Source organism: Mirounga leonina, unplaced genomic scaffold (genome assembly GCF_011800145.1).
Source record: "Mirounga leonina isolate KUSES-001 unplaced genomic scaffold, KU_Mleo_1.0 Mir_115, whole genome shotgun sequence".
Taxonomy (NCBI): Eukaryota; Metazoa; Chordata; class Mammalia; order Carnivora; family Phocidae; genus Mirounga; species Mirounga leonina.
In genome coordinates this window covers 52,706,677-52,722,876 of record NW_023270268.1, presented here as the reverse complement: position 1 = coordinate 52,722,876, position 16,200 = coordinate 52,706,677, and positions in this window count along the sequence as shown.

The window sequence follows — 16,200 nt, the reverse complement described above, 5'->3', positions numbered from 1 at the left end:
TGCTCTTAGTGCAATGTCTAGAATCCAAAAGGTATTCAATAAATGTTGCTGACAAATGAGTCTCAGGCACAAGCAGCATTAAGTATTGCATCTTTAATGCCATAAAGTTGAAATTTCCATGTAAGGTCATTATGATAGATAATTTTAAAATTAAATATTTCTATAATCTCTGGATTTTTAATGATTCCTTGATGCATGGATTGATTTAGGTAGTCATGTCTCATCATAAGTAACAGTATAATAATCTTATTGTGCTTTAGTCTGCTCCTTTGTGATGTATGGAGTTACTTAGGAAGAGAAAGCTTTTCCTAGAGCCAATCTACTTTTTAGGAGCCACAGATTCCCACAGGGCCCAGAGACATGCTTGTTTTTTTTTTTTTTTACTCTAATTTGCTGAGTTTTTAAAAAGTGTCTTCTGTCAAATCACTCTCTTGGCCATAACTCTGTTCACCTCCTCTACCCTTTCTGCTTCTTTATGTTTGCTTTGTTCCTCAGCTCCTCTAACATCACAGAGCTGGAGGCAAGAGTACAAATGGAGCCCCACCTATACCAAATGTCTAATACTTAAATTTATAAATTAAGTCAACAATCTGTTAAATAAAATACGTTCATTTCTCCCCTATTGACAAACATATTGAGAATACCAAAATTCAAATGATTCATGCAGCGCTATGTTCTGCTAATGGGCCAGTGATAGTTAGAAAAGTAATAAAATAAAAGTCTCCTTGATAAATTATTATTTATTTAAAATATAAATAAGTTGTTTTTCTTAAAGATACACTATGTTATTATAATTAAGATGTCCACATAATTTTTCTATTGACAGTAATGATCAAAAGCTGGAGGCAGCAAACTTTTTCTGTAAAAGACAAATAGTAAATATTTTGAGCATTGTTGCCCTTAGGAGTTTGTCTCCACTACTCAACTCTGCTGCTGTAATGTGAAAGCAGACATAAGCAACATGTAAACAAATGAATGTGTCTGTGTTCCAATAAAACTTTATGAACATTAAAATCAGAATTTCATGCAGTTTTTATATGCCACAAATATTACTCTTCTTTTGATTTTTCCAACTATTTAAAATGTAAAAAAAAGTTCTTAAAATGCAGACTATACAAAAACAGGGGCAGATTTGGTCTGCAGGGCATAACCTGCTGACCACTGATCTAAATGACTGAAGAACAAAATGCAATTGATTTCAAAGTATACGAAGTTTGAGTATATTATAAAAAAAATGTAAGTTAAAGTAAACATAAAAATACAAAAATAAATGATTTCTCACATTTTCTAAAAAGTTACTTTTGTTCTAAAATATTCAAAATTACTAAAATAAAAAGGCAAGATACACATTTTGATCAATACATATAAAAATTTAAAGTCAAACTTATTTAAATATTTCAGAAATTCTCAATTTTTATTTCAGACCTCATAATTCTTATCTCCTTTTTAATGCCAGTGTCAAGCATGGTCCATTTTCACTTTTAATTTGAAATTGAAGGTCTTTATTTTAAGGCCCTTCTGTTCACTTCCCGGTGCTAATTAACAATTTGTACACTTGAGAAATATAGCATGGCTTATTTTAAGACTAATTTTTTTCAGAGTGTCCTACTTAATTTGTAGTCAGCCTGAAAAATTAGAGATAACAGCAGCATTTAATTACTGAAAAACAGGTTTAAAAAATGCTTAGGCATGCTAAACATTTCATATATTCTTTGACATATATTCTTTGACCAATATGAGTATCTCAATATTGATGATCTATTCCAGTAAAATTCAAAAGTGCATGATTGTCTTTTGCCATAATGTTGTATTTACGGAATATTTTGTGAGACAATGCCAATGGGAAAAAGAAAAATCAACACAGGTAAATAATGATAATTCATACACTCTTTTATTGCACTAGTTTGCAAAGCACTTTCATATACACTGTTTCCTTTCATTTTTTAAACTCTATGATATAGGGAATGCCCTTAAACTTGACCTCTTTCTCCCCTTAGTACTCTGTCTTCATCCAACTGATGGAATGCTACACATCTCATCTTAAAGATTTCCTCCTCTATGAACCTCCCTCAGTCTCTACAAGAGTTTGACACTTCAACATCCATGTGACCAATACTTCTTGTATCTTATTAAACTTACCCAGCTTTTTGGCAAGAGTTGACTCACAACTGCATAATGTGACTTCCCTAAGGATTAGGATTGCAATTTTATTCACTTTTGGATTTCAGCAGCCAGCATGATGTATGGCAAGTTACATGTGCTCAGGCAATACATGATCAATTCATTTATTCATTCAACAAATATTTGTGAAATGCTTTTTAGTTCCAACTATCATTCTAGGTGCTGGAGATGCAACAGTGCACAAAACACACAAAAATTTCTGCTCTTGTGAAGCTTTCATTTTATGAGAAGAGTCAGACAATAAACAAGATAAACCAGGAAAACTTATAATATGTTTGATGATTATTAAGTGTCATGGAAAAAAACAAATCAGGGAAGAGTACATGGAGTGTTGAGACAGGACTGCCTCATTAAGAATGTGACATTTAAGTGAAGATTTAAAAAAGGAAGGAAGCAAACCACTTGGATGACTGAGGGAAAGCAGGAGGGAGTATGCTTTGCCTGTTGGAGATAGGTGTGGGTGGGATGGAGTGAGCAAGTGAGAATCAGTAAGGAAGCCAGATCTACAGCCAGAGGAGACACAGGGAGCCAGATCTACAGCTTCAAAGACTATTGCAAAAACTGTGGTCTTTACTTCAACTAAAATCCAAACTTTTAGTTATAAAATAAGTAAGTCATGAGGATGAAAAGTACAGCATAGGGCATATAGTTAATAATGCTGTAATAACTTGTATGGTGACAGATGGTAACTACATTGATTATGGTAAGCATTGTATAATATATAATTGTTGAATCATTATGTTGCACACCTGAAACTAAACATAATATTCTATGCCAGCTATACTTCAATTAAATTTTTTTTTAAAAATTTAAAAATCCATTGGAGAATTTAGAGCAGAGTAGTGACATATTCAATTTTGGTTTTATCAAGATTACATTCATTAAAAGAATGTATATGTGGAGCAACTGAAGCATAGAGAAAGCATTTGCCTAAAGTCATACAGTTAGTATTTGGAAAATATAGGACCAGAACTCAGGCTTCCTAACCCAAGTGATTCTTTTTCCAGCACTGTTCACTGAGAAATAGTTCTCATGAGTGTGAAAATTATTGAAAAGAATGATTTTGTTTCCCTTTAAATTGCTCATTGATTATGTCTAGGGGCAGCTGATTACTTGCAAGAAAAATAAAAAGAAATCAATCAATCCTGATATTTTAACTGGATAACATCAACTTTCCAAATACATTGAATGTTTAAAATGTGCATATGTTTGTCATTGACCAGACAATACAATTGGATGTGAGAATGAATTGTTCATTTTTTATTTGGCTGGCATTGGGTTATTTATGCACCAAATTGGTCTCTTCAGTTTTATTTATATTCATGACAAATAATACTTGGGGTCAATTATTTAAGAATTTGAAAGTTATATAGCCGTATAGCATAATTTTCTTTAAAAAATCCTACATATATTTGCACATAAATTATATCAAACAAATTTATTTTATTCTCCCCACTCCCCAATATTTTTATCCTTAGATACTGATGATTAACCTGATGTTTAGGTTATATAGACATAATATTGATCACTTATCTCCCTGAAATACTATCTCTATTCTTGAAATGAGAAAGAATATCCACTTGAAAGCTAACAAGTGATATACAATATGAGGTATTATTAGTATTACAATATTGTTAAATTGTCATTATTGAAATAAAATTTCTGAACAGCATATTTATATTATTTATCATTTCACTGGCAAAAAATTATCATGGATAATGGTTAAATAAATTATTGAGGTAAATGAAAGTGATGCAGACTAGGAATTTTAACAGAGGAAGAGCTGCAAATATTTAATAGGTTTTCATTGAAGACAATGGACTAAAAAATAAAAATTAATTGTCATTCATATCATTAGGGTTTTAAAAATTTCACCTTTATTAAGGTATAATTGACATATAAAATTATAAGGTATTTAAAATGTACATCATGGTGATTGATATATGTATGCATTATGAAAGGATTTCTCCCACCTAGTTAATTAACACATCCATCACCTCACATAGTTATCTTTTTTGTGCATGTGTGAGAACATTTAAGTTCTTCTCTCTTAGCAAACTTCAATTATACAATAGTATTATCAGCTATAATCACCATGTTTTATATTAGATACTCAGACCTTCAACTTACAGCTAAAAGTTTGTACCCATTAACAACCTCTTCCTAATTTCCCCTAACTCCAGCCCCTAGCAACCACTTTTCTACTCTCTGTTGCTGAATTTTACTTTGACTTTGTTTTTTTTTTTTTTCTTCTTCTTGTTGTTTGTTTGTTTGTTAGATTCCACATATAAATGATACCATGCAGTATTTGTCTTTGTCTGGCTAACTTCATTTAACATAATGTTCTCAAGCTCAATCCATGTTGTCACAAATGGCAGGATTTCCTTATTTCTCATGACTAAATATTACTTCATTTTATATGTATATATATACCACATCTTTTTTTAATATCTATTCATCTGTTGAAGGACACTTAGGTTGTTTCTATATCCTAGCTATTGTGAATAACACTGCAATGAACATGGGAGTACACATGTCTCTTTGAGACCCTATTTTCATTTCCTTTGGATATATACCCAGAAGTGGGTTTTGCTGGATCATCTGGTAGTTCTTTTTTAATTTTTTGAGAAACCTCCATACTGTTTTCCATAATGGCTGCCCCAATATATATTCCCACCAACAGTCCACAAGAGTTCTCTTTTCTCCTAACACTTATTATTTCTTGTCTTTCTGACAATAGCCATTCTAACAGGTGTGAGGTGATAACTGCATTGTGGTTTTGATTTGCATTTCCCTGATGATTAGTGATGTTTAGTGGGGGTTTTTTTGTTTGTTTTTTGCTATTGAGTTATAAGTTCTTTATATATTTTAGATACTAACCCCTTATCAGATACATGATTCACAAATACTTTCTCCCAATTAGTAGTTTGCCTTTTCATTGTATTGATGGCTTCCTATGTTGTATAGAAGTTTTTCGATTTGATATAGTCCTATTTGTTTATTTTTGCTTTTGTGTCATTGCTTTTGGTGTCAAATCCAAAAAATCATTGCCAAGAGCAACGTGAAGGAGCTTATCCCCTATGCTTTCTTCTAGGAGTTTTATGGTTTCAAGCCTTCTGTTCAAATTTTGAAAATCCATTTTGAGTTTATTTTTATTTATGGTGTAAGATAGGGGTCCAGTTTTCCTAGCACCATTTATTGAACAGACTCCCATTTCCTCATTGTCTATTCTTGGCTCCTTTATTGTACATCACTTGACCATATATGCATGAATTCGTTTCTGGGCTCACTATATTCCATTAGTCACTGTGTCTATTTTTATGCCATCACACCATTTTGATTATTTTAGCTTTGAAACAATTTAAAATTAGTGTGATGCCTCCACAGATTTTAGGACTGTTTGTTTTATTCCTGTGAAAAATGCCATTGGAATTTTTTTTTAATTTTATTTATTTATTTATTTATTTATTTTTATTCTTATGTTAATCCCCATACATTACATCATTAATTTTAGATGAAGTGTTCCATGATTCATTGTTTGTGCATAACACCCAGTGCTCAATGCAGAGTGTGCCCTCCTCAATACCCACCACCAGGCTAACCCATCCTCCCACCCCCCTCCCCTCTAGAACCCTGTTTGTTTTTCAGAGTCCATCGTCTCTCATGGTTCGTCTACCCCTCCAATTTCCCCCGCTTCATTCTTCCCCTCCTGCTACCTTCTTCTTCTTCTTTTTTTTTTTCTTAACATATATTGCATCATTTGTTTCAGAGGTAAAGATCTGAGATTCAACAGTCTTGCACAATTCACAGCGCTTACCAGAGCACATACCCTCCCCAGTGTCTATCACCCAGTCACCCCATCCCTCCCACCCCACCCCTCACTCCAGCAACCCTCAGTTTGTTTCCTGCGATTAAGAATTCCTCATATCAGTGAGGTCATATGATACATGTCTTTCTCTGTTTGACTTATTTCACTCAACATAATACCCTCCAGTTCCATCCACGTCGTTGCAAATGGCAAGATCTCATTCCTTTTGATGGCTGCATAATATTCCATTGTATAGATATACCACATCTTCTTTATCCATTCATCTGTCGATGGACATCTTGGCTCTTTCCACAGTCTGGCTATTGTGGACATTGCTGCTATAAACATCAGGGTGCACGTAACCCTTCAGATCCCTACTTTCGTATCTTTGGGGTAAATACCCAGTAGTGCAATTGCTGGATCATATGGTAGCTCTATTTTCAACTTTTTGAGGAACCTCCATACAGTTTTCCAGAGTGGCATTAGGAAAATTTATATTGTTAAAATGTTCATGTTACTCAAAGCAATTTACAGCTTCAGTGCAATCTCTATCAAAATTCCAATGGTCATTGCACACAGAGATTGCACTGAAGCTGTAAATTGCTTTGAGTAACATGAACATTTTAACAATATAAATTTTCCTAATCCATAAGCATGGAGTATCTTTCCATTTATTCAAGTCTTCTTCAATTTCATTCATCAGTATTGTATAGCTTTCAGTGTAGAGTTCTTTCACCTCGTCAGTTAAATTTATTCCTAGGTATTTTATTCTTTTGATGCAATTGTAAGCAGGACTGTTTTCTTAATTTCTCTCTCTGATAATTCATTATTAGTTTGTAGAAATGCAATAGATTTTGTACATTAATTTAGTGTTTTCACAAAATTTACTGAATTCATTTATTAGTTATACCTGTTTTTTGGTGAAGTCTTTAGAGGTTTCTACATATAATATCATGTCATTTGCAAATAGAGACAGTTTTACTCTCCTTTCCCAATTTGAATGATTTGTGTCTCTTTTTTCTTGCCTAATTGTTCTTGCTAAGACTTCTAATACTACATTTTTATTTATGGTGTTGAATGAAAGTGGTGAGAGTGGGTATCTTTGTCTTGTTCCTGATCTTTTTACCATTGAGCTTTTCACCACTGAATATGATGTTAGCTGTGGACCTGTCATATATGGCCTTTATTATGTTGAGGTACATATCCTCTACATACATTTCTTTGAGTTTTTATCATAAGTGGGTGTTGAGTTTTGTCAAATGTTTTTCCTGCATCTATTATTGAGATAATCATTTTTATCCTTAATTTTGTTAATGTGATATGTCACACTTATTGTTTTTCAGATGTTAAACCATCCTTAGCATCCCTGAAATAAATCCCACTTGATCATGGTATTTTGATTGCTCCATTGATGTTCATCAGGGATAGCGACTTGTAACTTTCTTTTCTTGTAGTGTCCTTGTCCAATTTTGGCATCAGGGTAATATTGGCCTTATAAAATGAGTTTGGAAGTATTCCCTTCTCTTATTTTTTGGAAGAGTTTGAGAAGGATTTGCATAAATTCTTCTTTAAATGTTTGGTAGAATCCACCAATGAAGACATCAGTCCTGGACTTACATTCATTGGGAGGTTTTGATTACTGATTAAATCTCCTTATTAGTAATTGGTCTGTTCAGATTTTCTATTTCTTCATGACTCAGTCTTGGTAGGTTGTATGTTTCTAGGAATTTATCCATTGCTTCCACATTGTCCAATTTGTTGGTATATACTGTTCATAGTAGATATCATTAAATTTTTGAAGCCAGGAAAAAGGGCTCCTACTTTTTCAGATAGTAATATAAAATCCCAGAGAGAAGAAGCCCTCCAATGGATCAGCATCAGGCCATGACCCAGACCCAGATTCTGTAGTCATCTTCCATTGCTTGTCCAAAAGCATCAGGCATTCAATCAAAAGAGTAGGATGTAATCAGCTACAGAATGGTATTATTATTGACTTATTTATATCAAGCTCAGAGGTTACAAAGTACAGTCACATACATTATCTCATTTATTGATGTATCAATTCAGTTATACTAATAACTTACCTATTATTATAATTAGTAGTTTGTATCTAGACATGTCTCTTAGGCTTAACTACTTGCTAATTCTCCAGACCCATCTTTCACAGGCCCTTCTGGATTTAATGTTAAGCATCATTTGATAAAAGCTAAGCTACAGTGTCTCCCTGCCCACATCTACCAGCACGCTCACAAACCAGGAATTGTCAGAGGTGTGGCTTGCATGGGTCAACAATATTTCAAAAGATATGTTTTGCTGTTATTGTTAGGGACAAGGCCTACTTCATAGGGTTGCCAAATTGTTATTTCATCAGGTAACTAAATTTTTTATTTTATTTTTTAAATTTTATTTTGTTATGTTAGTCACCATACAATGCATCACCAGTTTTCGATGCAGTGATCCACGATTCATTGTTTTCGTACAACCCCCAGTGTTCCATGCAGTACATGCCCTCCTTAATACCCATCACTGGGCTAACCCATCCCCCCACCTCCCTCCCCTCTAAAACCCTCAGTTTGTTTCTCAGAGTCCATAGTCTCTCGTGGTTCATCTCTCCTTCCGATTCCCCACCCCCTTCATTTTGTAAAGTATATATTTTTAGAATCACTGTTTTATTCTGTGGTTATCACTGAATCAATGACTTTTTCAAAGTTAGCCGGTTTGGGGCTCTTTAGGAGTTAAGCTTTGGTCTTCTGACTCTTAAGCCAGTGCTAAGAATTAAAGTTTAATTCTTGGGGTGCCTGGGTGGCTCAGTCATTAAGCATCTGCCTTCGGCTCAGGTCATGATCCCAGGGTCCTGGGATTGAACCCCACATCGGGGTCCCTGCTCCGCAGGAAGCCTGCTTCTCCCTTTCCCACTCCCCCTGCTCGTGTTCCCGCTCTCGCTGTGTCTCTCTCTGTCAAATAAATAAATAAAATCTCAAAAAAAATAAAGTTTAATTCTTTTTTTTTTAAAGATTTTATTTATTTATTTGCAAGAGAGAATGAGAGACAGAGAGCACGAGAGGGAGGAGGGTCAGAGGGAGAAGCAGACTCTCTGCTGAGCAAGGAGCCCGATGCGGGACTCGATCCCGAGACTCCAGGATCATGACCTGAGCCGAAGGCAGTCGCTTAACCGACTGAGCCACCCAGGCGCCCTAAAGTTTAATTCTTAAAACAAACAAAAAACAAACAAGACATTTAAGGCTGGTAACCAAAAATCACCATGTTTAGACATCAGAATAAGAGAATAAATGTGGTAGGAGGAGAAGCAAGGAAGTGGGTTTTGACTGGTGGATAAGAAATGTTTAGACAAGGAATAAGAGAGAGATAATGTCCTTATGGTAGACCAAAACCAGCTGGGAAAGGGCCCTAGGTAAGTCAATAATTGGGAGTCTGTGAAAAATTAGAGAGGATATAACCATCATAAGGTGGTGTTTGATGAAAATCATTGTATCCGGGCGCCTGGGTGGCTCAGTCGGTTAAGTGACTGCCTTCGGCTCAGGTCATGATCCTGGAGTCCCTGGATCGAGTCCCGCATCGGGCTCCCTGCTCGGCGGGGAGCCTGCTTCTCCCTCTGACCCTCCCCCCTCTCATGTACTCCCTCTCTCTCTCAAATAAAAATAAATAAAATCTTTAAAAAAAAAAAAGAAAGAAAATCATTTTATCCAGTGTACATAAGAAGTGGAGAGGCTTGATCAAAGGAGTTAGAAGGATTCAAGATAAGTGAAAAAGAAAAGATGCTGGAGGTGGTGGTTAGAAAGACTCCTGCTTAGATCAGGAGTTTAAAAAAAATCAGAAAATTGAAATGAAAATAGAGATATCTGAAAAATGTAGTGAAGGCAGTAACATGCTGTTTTATGAACAAGTTAACATGGACATTCAAAGCACCAATGAGTGTTCACTAATTTAGGGCTACTAAAGTATAGATTTTTCAGTGCCATTAATTTGGCAATTAATCATATGCTGTCTTGTGATTTTCCTTATACTGTTGTTTGAACAGTTATTACCTCCTATATTATTTAACTTTTTATCTCATTATTCTTTATCTCTTCAGGATGTTCTGGGGTAAGGGCATTATGGGTGAAGCTAGCTGGTGGGAGCAAAGACAAATTCTGTGTGAAAGAAAAAAATCTAGTTTGTGAACAAATTTTATTTTGAATATCTGAGATAGCCTGTATATCCCAACTCTCTGTGGATTATACAAACAAAGTGTCTAGGATGTAGGTATATATGTATTATCTGACCAACAGTGAGGAGATACTAAAGTGAACTAAGAAAACTTATAAGTTACTATGTATGGGTTGTAAGGTTTCACATGAAATTAAAATTTCTGACAGAGAGTAGGAATAACCATTATAGAGTGTTCAAAGGAGGCTACAGAAACTTCCCTGGAAGATTTTAAAGAGATAAGGTCAAGATCATGTAGGCATGATAGAGAAGGGTTTTCAAATGACAAACTGGACCAGTGCTTGTCTCTACTAAATTTTCACAGTTATCTAGTGAAATCAGAAAAATAAAACAAAGTCAGTGTAATAGATAAAGATATGGGATCATAAATGACATAGTACAGATATAGTTGCTAGATATTCTTTTCTGAGAAGGGCTGTTTGTTCTGTATTCCAAGATTTTATCCTTTCTAGTTTTGTGCGGGGGGGTAGTTAAAATATATTTTAGTTAAATCATGCTGATAGTAGAAATTGGTATTTTTAACATGTCATTACATGTTAAAGAAAAATTAGCATTCTTATGATATAAACTACATTTCCCTTTCAAAAAATGTCTTTTTAAATGTTGCTGTCCCATACAATCTACAGGCAGGCAACTCCTAGATTAGAGGGCATGGTGGAAGATGTGGGGTGAGGGGGAGGACTATGCAGCTCAGCTTTTACCAGATGATTCTTTTTTTTTTTATATAATTTTATTTATTTATTTATTTGCGAGAGAGAGAATGAGAGACAGAGAGCATGAGAGGGAGGAGGGTCAGAGGGAGAAGCAGACTCCCTGCCGAGCAGAGAGCCCGATGCGGGACTCGATCCCGGGACTCCAGGATCATGACCTGAGCCGAAGGCAGTCGCTTAACCAACTGAGCCACCCAGGTGCCCCTTACCAGATGATTCTTAACTTTAAAGCCAGTGGAGCCTGTGAGAGATAAGTCTGGGGAGGCAGGAAATGGTTAAGTCTAAAGAGGTATGTCTAGATTTATTAGTAATATTAATAGGTAATTGTTATTGAATGTTTATGACACTATTGAGGTAGATATTATCATTGACTCATTTTTTTATAGGTAGGGAACTGAATGGTAGGGAGATTAAGTTACTTGCCCAAGGGCATACACTGGTAAGTGCTGACACCAGCATTTGAACCCAGCTTTGCCTGAACTCCAAGTTCTTACTCATCATGATATTCTGACTTTCATTAATGTTTAAGTAGTTGTTAAAAACCCTGAATACAGAAAAGACTGCCAAGAGGACCAATGTGAAAGGATAAATTAAAAACAAGAGAGGGGTCCTTAGCTAAGTGTAGGGGTGAAAGCAAGACACAATAATAATTCACTCTGTTTGATGTGAGAAGTAGCTAAGCACGGGAGCTATTGCTTTTGGCCAACCTGAGGTCACTAGAGACAAGGAAAATAAGCTATTTATGAAGTTGTTTGGCTGGAAGACATACTGGAAAGAAGAGAGGGCTACTGATTCAACCGAACTGCATCACTGAATTCCAGTGGTTGACTCTAGATCAGAGTAACCAGATAAATCATTAGAAGCAGTGCATAGAAAAGACATTAAAGCAAAGAGACCCATGCTCAGACTTAGGACTATCACAGAGTATATCATTTATTAATTCAACAAATGTTTTAAGTGTTTATCATATGCAGACACTGTTCTAGACACCAAAGAACAATGGTGAACAGGCAGACAAATTCCCTGCCCTTTGTGAACCTTATACTCTGGTATGAGGGAGGAACAATAAACAATAAATATATAATATGAGAAAGTGATCAAGACAAAGGGATAGGGAGAAATAGAGTGGGTGCTATTTTAGATACTTAGTGGTGAAATGCATTATACACACCAGCCCTCAACTCCCACTCTCAAGAAATTTAGTACATCTCAACATACCATGCCAGAACAGAGCCACATCATGTAATAACCTGTGACATACAGTTTCTGTTACAGAATATTCTAAAAGTGGAATATCTGTCTACAGAGCAATATCAGTAGACACAGACCAATATGATTATACCTCATATCAGAAGACAGTCCTGTCAAGCCTGCCATTTCTTGGGCACCCGCCCCAATCCTTTACCCTTCAGGGGGCGGAGATAGTAATGAATCCAGCACGATACAGGCATTGCTCCACGGCGTCACTGTCAGGCTCAATTCCTGCTATGAGAATAAATACAAAATTTAAGAGCTAGTGTAGAGGAGGCCCTGACTCTAAGCCTCTTAGGTGCTTTGTTTTGTACTGAGCTGGTTTTGAAACATTATCAACAAACCAAGGATATCCAAGGAAATGCAAGGACTCCCTCCCCCAATCCTATGCACACATACGCATTAACTATAAAAGTATCTGATGACTGAATTTGATAAACACTCAATCTCAATTCTACTTCACGCTAGAGGGAAAGGGCCATATAAATCCCTGTATGATGCGGCGATTAATTAGTCAAGTGGAGGATTTATGATGAACTTTGAACTCGTGAATCACTTCCACATTGCTCTGCCTAATCTCTGTACTAGTTGTATCCTTCATTTCTGCTGCACAGATTGCAGAGGTGACATTCAGTTTCTTTCCATGCCAAACCGCAAAGTGCTTTTAAATCTCTGGTAGTAGAGTTGAAGAAATACTGCGTCTCAGAAAGCCACACAGAGATTATAAACATTCACCGCTATAGATTCACTGAAGAAATGTTCATGGAGCACTTACTATGTGCTAGAACCGAAGTCTTAAAGACACAAACTTTTCCTTTGCAGTGCAAGGAACAGAAACAAAGATTCTTTCTCTTTGAGTCTTGATTTCACTGTCATTGATCATTTACATGCTGTTCTAATTCCTATCCTGTTGGTTCTAGGAAATCCATTTCTTTAAGGCCACAGAGTCCTTCATAACAAATCAGAAAGTATTTTTATTTGGTATCTAGTATGTACTTAACTTCTGAAAGTAACATTCTCTTGATTATATTTTATTGGCTTTTTAGAAGGCTGCATCAAACTCTAAATCCCTGTTTCCCAGCTTTGCTAATATGCAGTTCTTATCTTGAGATCAATGGAAAGTAGAGTGATGGTAGCAAGATACACTGTCAACAGAAAACAGTACAAAGTGTTCTTCCCTTGGAAAGCTCCCAAATTTTGTATTAAACTGTTATTGGAGCCAGAAACATGCAAAATAGGTATGCAGCATTGTGAGAAAAATGAAGAGTACATTTGGCTATTTTAGAATTAGCTTATCCAAAGAAATTCATAGTTTTCATTACACAAAAGTTGAAGGGTTTCTATCTATTTTCCTACTTGGTATCACGTATAGTCTGTTTTCCTTCTTTATTCTTCCCCAGGCATCTAGTAAAAATAGCATTCATTATCAATATCAAAAACTATAGTTTTATTTTTCTAGCAGAATAGGGAGAAATATGACCTTCCACAAGACAATGTCAATTTGCAATCCCAAACATCACCCTTGACATAAGTTGGGATTGCCTGGCCAAACATTGGAATCTATGGAACAGAGATTCCAGGTAATAATCCTGTTTCTAGATAAAAATAGTTGTTTGGGTAAAAATCACAGAAATCCAGATAAAGAAGCATGATAATTTTATCTACCAAAGCCTGCCAGATGGCTACTTGCACAGATGTGAATCTCTCTGGTGGGGAGGAACAAAATCTGCAGTATGTATTCAGTATTTTATTATTGGACAACCTTCGAAGGCCCATCATCCTTTGGGTTTATTACTATCACATCACTAGCTTTCAAACCAAAGTAGTAGCTGTTGTGAACATTTATCATTTTTCTAGCCATATTTCACCCTGCTCTTTATGAATGAGGAAATTTTGTTTGCTATCTAAATAAAAGATCCTTGATTATTTTTTACTTTCTTATATACCACATAAAAATACTATTTATTAAAATGATTTACATATATATTAGGCCAATTTTCTTTCTTTCTTTCTTTCTTTTTGATCTTTTTATTCCACTCCTTTAACTTTTTAATGGATTTAATTCTATTGCAGCTATTTATTTTTCTTGTGAACCTTCACGCAGACAGACCTTGGTCATCACCAACTATATACACTTAAGAAGAGTAAGCATGAGTTTATTTTCAAAACAGGTGTAATTGGGAATATCTGGAAGTAAGAAACTGAGATGGGGGAGAGTGAAACAGGGTAATGGGTGTTACAGAGGCTCGTTGAACATTGCTTTTGTTTGTGCAATTTTCCCCAGAAGAGCCCACTCACCGTGGTACAGGAGAAGGTGGGCAGAGGTAGAAGCAGTAGCAGGGAGAGTTCTATTAGAGGGATCAGCCCTCAGGACCCTGTGGTGTAGAGAGAGTAGCCTTTTTTTTTTAAAGATTTTATTTTTTATTTGACAGAGAGAGACACAGTGAGAGAGGGAACACAAGCGGGGGAGTGGGAGAGGGAGAAGAAGGCTTCCTGCTGAGCAGGGAGCCCGATGCGGGGCTCGATCCCAGGACCCTGGGATCATGACCTGAGCCCAAGGCAGAGGCTTGCTGACTGAGCCAGCGAGGTGCCTGAGAGAGTAGTCTTGAGAGAGGCAATGAACAGGGTGAAAGCAGAAGGGTTTCCCTGACTGAGGTGCGTACTCTGTGTTAGAAAAGCAAAGTCCTGGTCAGATGTGCAAATCCTGGTCTTCACTCTATGAGATGGGGCTTTGTCCGTGCCTGCCTAATTTTCCTGTGGGCAGCTGAGATAAAGTGGAGAAGGAATAGTTACCGCAGAATGGTGAACACAAGAACATTTTCCACATGATTCCCAGCCATCTATGAGGCTAGTTTTGGTTTCAGGGGAGAGAAAAAGCAGGTCTTGGTTAAATGTAGCTAATCATATATCACATTATAAAAAATTTGTCTTATTCTTAACTCTTGGCCCTATTAGGCAACTTTAACAGCCCAAACAGTTGAGAATTGGTATGTGAAATGAAAATAAGCAATTGTCTCCACATGCTGGGCAAAGGTTCTTTAGTAAAACTCACTGGCAGCTTTCTCTTTCACAGCAAGGACTAGCAAATTCTTCACCATTTTCTTCAATAAAATTTGGAAATGGGGCTTCCTGACTCTTTAAATGTGGATAATTAAGTATCATCTTCATTATTAACTAAACCTCATATATATTGAGTGACTGGCAAGTATTTCATTGTGAAAATAGGAGAAATGGGATTATATGATCAAATCAAAAGTATACAAAAATCCTTCCCCTTTTCTTCCCTCCTTTTCTCTTTTTCTATTCTTCCTCCTCTCACTTGAATGGAGGAATTTGGTGCTGATGGATAAGAAAGCACAGTGGAGTTTTTATCAAGAAAGGATGCTGTATTTTGTCAAAAGCTTTTTCTGTATTTATTGAGAAGATCATATGGTTCTTGTCCTTTTTTTTTTTTAATTAAAACACCATCAATATTTTCCACAGAGCTGGAACAAACAATCCTAAAATTTGTATGGAACCAGAAAAGACCCCACACAGCAACTGAAAAAGAAAAGCAAAGCTGGTGGCATCACAACTGCAGACTTCTAGTGGTATTACAAAGCTATATTCATCAAGACAGTGTGGTACTGGCACAAAAACAGACACATAGATCAATGGAACAGAATAGAGAACCCAGAAATGGCCCCTCAATTCTATGGTCAAATAATCTTTGACAAAGCAGGGAAGAATATCCAAAGGAAAAAGGACAGTCTCTTCAATAAATGGTGCTGGGAAAATTGGACAGCCACATGCAGAAGAATGAAACTGGACCATTTTCTTACACCATACACAAAGATAAACTCAAAATGGATGAAAGACCAAAATGTGAGACAGGAATCCATCAGAATCCGAGAGGAGAATACAGGCAGCAACCTCTTTGAACTCAGTCACAGCAACTTCTTGCTGGACACATCTTCAAAGGCAAGGGAAACAAAAGCAAAAATGAACTTTTGGGACTTCCTCAAGATAAAAAGCTTTTACACA